The sequence below is a fragment of the Psittacula echo genome (assembly GCF_963264785.1).
Source record: "Psittacula echo genome assembly, chromosome: Z".
Classification (NCBI taxonomy): Eukaryota; Metazoa; Chordata; class Aves; order Psittaciformes; family Psittacidae; genus Psittacula; species Psittacula echo.
In genome coordinates, this window is record NC_137742.1 from 20,809,893 (window position 1) to 20,815,128 (window position 5,236).

Consider the following 5,236-nt stretch of genomic DNA (forward strand, 5'->3'; position numbering starts at 1 on the left):
GTATCCTGGGGCCTGTCCAGTCTGAGATTCAGTGGTTCAGTGAAAGGTTCCTGTCATGTGGCAGCTTTTGCAGCTTCTGTTCTCAAAGAGAGAGGATGTCATGTGCCATGTAGCTGGAGGAAATAATGCTAACCAAGTGTGATGTGTATGTTTGAATGAGTTACTGGCATAAACAGAGCCAGCCGTTCGTACTTTAATTCTTGCTGCTATCTGCAAACTGCCTTCAGAAAGTAAACAAGAGACAGCTTGTCAGTGTTTCAGTCTGGCTAAACAGCTTGGGAAAGGAAAATTATCCCATCATTTACTGTAAGACTCCAAGTAAGTATCCCAGTGAAGGAATATGTGGTTGGCATAAGTTCATGAGAAAGGAGGGGTGGGAAGCGGTGTGATCTGGCAGTGGCTGAGGCAGCCGGGATCCCAGATTAGCTGCAGAAGTCTCCTGTTCAGAATGTAAAGCTTTTCAGTGTCGGTGTTACTTGGTCTCCTTCCAAGCCTGAACCTTGTCTTTCATATTCATCTGGAAGCCCTTTCAACCATATTCATCTGGAAGCCCTTCCAGCCTTTCAAGAAGCTTTAAATAGCAGAGCTGTGAGAGAGCAGCATGTGGCTCAGTGTGGGTTGGACAACTTTTGTGGGGATGCTGGGGACAACTTCTAGTGACAGTCCTTGTGTCTTCACTTGCGTGGTGGCAGATGAGAGCAGGCAGTGTTCTGTAGTCTACTGAAGGGGATGCTCATCCTCTGCCTGAGGATCCCTTCTCTCGGGAGTGGGATTCTCCCCAGCACTCCTGGTGGAAGTCACTGGGCATCTTCCAACTACTGAAGAGGGGTCTAGTACTCAGGGTGCCTGCCTCAGCTGATCGGGGTTGATGGGTAGGTAGGGAACACTGGTCTTAGGATGTCAGAAAGGCAAGTGCTATTGGTGATCCCCAGGCTGAGATGCTGTCAGGTGACGACGTGAATTACCTCAGCTTGTTTGCACCTTTAAATGGCTGCGTTTGAAAGCGTACTCCTGTCTGACAGCTGTGGAGCTTAGGTTTAACACTCTGTTACTGGGAAAGGTTTGCTTTACTGCACTTGCTGCCTCCTGCATGCGGATGGCGCACTGTCATGGAGGCCTGCAGTGCTCAAGTGCAGGATGCCTGTCACTGACAGGGTACCTGGGACTGACTTCTCCTCTCTGAAGTCCTGAAACCTGGCAGCCTGCTTCAGGGACTGCTCAGACACAAGGCAAAGCAGGACCTGGCCTGCAATGGGCAGCAGCAACTGATTTCTGTCTGCTGATGGCTGTAGAAGGCCAAAAAGCAGGAGGAGAAGGAGGTGCAGTCAGATGCTGCCTCTGGGCAAGAAGCAGCACAACATGGGGACTGAGCAGGAGAGAGTAAAACGGAAGAGTAGAAATAATGGTCCCGTAAAGTTCTACAGCCATGAAAGGGCTCCAGGTATGTCAGATCTTCCTTGTCATGTTCAGCATCCCGCGTGTCCATTAAGGGTGAAAGTCATTCTAATCCCCTGTGTGCCCACTCATTACTAGCAGACACTGCCAGTGCTTGAGGGGAGGATGTATTCTGATGTTACATCAGATGCAATGTGCAGTCTGGTAATAACCCTGTGAAATTCTCTGTGCAATCTGTTTATGATTTATTAGTAATAATAAATTATTCTCTCCCAAATATATATTGAATATATAAAATCTCTCTCTTAGAAGATGATTTGCCTGGGTGATTTCCATTTGAATTCGCTACAAACAGGGACTTGAGTGGCTAACTTTGCCTCTACACACCTGTACACTTAGTGATAGAAGGAGGAAAGGAAAATGAAGCTAAAACTGAAGGTAGCTTCAGTTACTGACATGGCAGATCTGCAAAGTCTGCCTCCTGGATGTGGACCCATGCCCATGCTAAATACTGAACTGATTCAGGATAGTGTCTATGTTTAAATCCGTTGCCTCCATTGGGATTTCAGGCCTGGCTGGGACAGAGCTCCCCTTCCTGCAGCATCCCTCGTGATGCTGAGTGTTGGTACCTGGCAGGGTGCTGGTGCCAGGTAGGGCTCCCAGCACAGCACCCAGCCTGCCTCCCCAGCTCCCTTGCCCCAGTGGCTAGGGGCAGGAAAGAAGCTGGGAGTGGGCAGAGCCAGGACAGCCATCCCAGGCTGACCAAAGGGACATTCTGTACCGTATGATATCATGATCAGCAGTAAGGGAAAGGAGCAAGCCGGGGGCATTTGATTGTTAAAGTGTTTGCCTTCTGGACCAGCTGCTCCATGTGCAGAGGCCCTGCTTCCCAGGCAGCAGCTGGATGGGCCTGCTGATGGGCAGTGGAGAGTATTTGTGCTTACCTTTGCTTTTCCCTAATTGAACTGCCTTTGTTTGGACTCACGACTTCCTTTCATCCAGCTTTCTCGCCCGCTGTCATGCTGAGGAGGGAAGCATTACTGCGCTTGGTGGGCTCCTTGTGTCCAGCGTAAGAGCAAAACTTGGAGCACATGGAGCAGATGGAAAGGGCCACCACTGCGCAGGGTTTTTAAGGCTTGCTTTTCATGTATTTGTTTGACTCCTGCCCCCTGTGGTAAGTGTCCTGGTACTCCTGGTGCTGCCAACAGGGGTGTCCCTGATTGCAAGCACCCGAATGCAGCTTGCCAACCAGGGTGGAGGTTGAAAGGCTGAGATGCTTAGTGATGGGGGGCTGAATCCATGTCCCTCCTCAGCAGGAGCCTTTATGTTGCATATAAAGGTGATGCTGTGCTTACCTGACAGCCTGTTGGTGCCTGCTGTGCTGCACTGCATCTTCACTGTGATAGAGCTGGAGCTCTCCCAGCGACACAGGAGACCGAGTCAGTCACTGCAGCTAAGGAGAGCAATGCGCTGCTGCAGCAGAGGTGTGCAGCACCGAGGCAGAGGAGCCGGTGGGGGTAAGCACGATGCTGCAGGGTAGGATGGCAGCAGGAGAACGTATTCATCCTGGCCGTCTCCCACAGCAGGGACCAAGGTTTGCCGGGAGCAATGAATGACTTTTCCCGACAGACGGAAGAGAAATCCAGGGACTGGTAAAAAGTGTTTCAGCAAATGTATTGCTGGGGTTTATGGTTCCAGTCTTTGTTGCCTTGTGTTCTGTGGACAAAACAAGGACTTGGGCACCCGACATCCAAGCACCATAAGGACTTCAGGGGCTGCTCATCTTTTTAGTGGCAGAAGTGGATGTGTCCTTGTTACCTGGCGCTGAAGAAATTCAGGCTCTGTGAAGGACGATGTGTGTGAAAGCTGAAGAATCTCCAGTTTAAGGAAACAATGTTTTCTGAGCTAAATTTTGAAAAGCTGAGCAAACTTGTGGAGGTAATTGTGTCTCTACAGGAACCTGATTCGTTGTAACATTAAAAATCACACCTCCTGAGAGATCCTTGCCCCCAGAGACCCCTGCTCTTGTAACATGCACAGTGAAAAAACTATGAACTGTCTTCAAAGGCCAAGAGAGAATGTAGTGGTGATCGTAGCTACAGACTGTACATGAACAGAAGACAGGTTTTTTTGCTGTTTAACAAATGGAAGAAGGCAGCTGGCAGGCTGAGGGTGTGCTGCCTTTGTGGAACTAACACACAGCACTCTACTTTGCACAAATATGAATCAGTCTTGTGTGTGAGCCTGGCTCATTGCACAGCAGATGAACCGTCCCACATCTGGGACATCCTCATATTACTTAACAGAAATGCAAGTTTTCATTGGGCTGGGGGTAAGAGTTTACATTATATATACACATACACTAATTAAAATTATTCTTAAGACACAAGCATCACACAGCTAACAATTGCATCAGAACAGGGATGAGACAGGGCCAGTCATCATGATTTCTTCTAGCAACACTGATCTTTACTCTGAACAACCAGAGGAAGGGAGGTGCAGCTTGTCACTAGTTTTGGATGGATGTTGTCTTCCGCACATCCATCAACCACCACTACAGACACTTGTCTTGCATCTCCTCATAGGGGGAAGGAAAGCTCATTATGTTTCTTGGCAAATTAGAACTTTCTCTGTTCTGGATGGTAACAGCTTGCATCCTATCTAATTAAAAAAAAATTAATGTTTCTCTGCCCAAGGCTTTGTTGTGCCAGAAACGAGCAGAAACAAGCACACTGGACCTAGGAAAGTAGAGCCTTTGACAGCATTGGCATGCAAGATCCTAGAAGTAATATGGTGCTTTTCAGGGTCCAAAGTTAGTGTTCATTTTCTTGAGAGGAAGGAAAATCAGGACAAAAAGTATTTGAAATAGTTTAGCTTTGGCATAAACGCCTAAACCGAGTGGAATTTTTATATCCTCACCTGTAATCCAGCTTGACGTGGATTTAAGGATTTGGGCAAGTTTTCTTACCCCAGAGAACAAGAATGCGGGTCCCCCATTAGCTCACCATGCACTCTGAATGCTGAGTTACAGGGCTGGGATGTGTTATTCTGAGGAGATGTTCAAGTCCCATCTATGATTTTGCTATACTTAAGCCACGATGTTTTCACATCTGAGGGAAATCATTACTTACCATTGTCCTGGTTCAGCAGCAGCAGTCAGTTTTTCTCCTTCTTAGTAGCTGGTGCAGTGCTGTGTTTTTGACTTTCGGCCTGGGAATAATACTGATAAAGCCGATGTTTTCAGTTGCTGGTCAGAATGTTTACCCTGACCAAGGACTTTGTGAGTCTCATGCTCTGCCAGGGAGGAGGAGAAGCCGGGAGGAAGCAGGGACAGGACGCCTGACCCAAACTAGCCAAAGAGGTATTCCATACCACAGCACGTCATGCCGGGGGATGTAACTGGGAGCTACCCGGAAGGGCACGTCCTCTTTTCTGTTGGGCTCTTTTCCGGCGGGTGGTATCGTATTCTCTTCCCTTGTTATTTCCCTTATCATTATTGGTGGTAGCAGTAGTGATTTGTGTTATACCTTAGTTATTAAACTGTTCTTATCTCAACCCGTGGGAGTTACATTCTTTTGATTCTCCTCCTCATCCCTCCGGGGGGGGTGGGGGGGAAGTAGACTGCGTGGTTCTAATTTACGGCCTGGGCTGAAACCACAACAACCATTTAACCTGCATCGCATTTTTCACTCTTCTCTATGTACGCTGGGTAGCATGGCAGCATGCACTTTGGTGGCACCTGGAGTTCTTAAAATGCATTCAGAGTTTATGCTAGGTATCTCTGAAAATCAGGTAGCAAATACAGTGCAGACGCATGAAAAGCTTCACAAGCAAAGAAAGG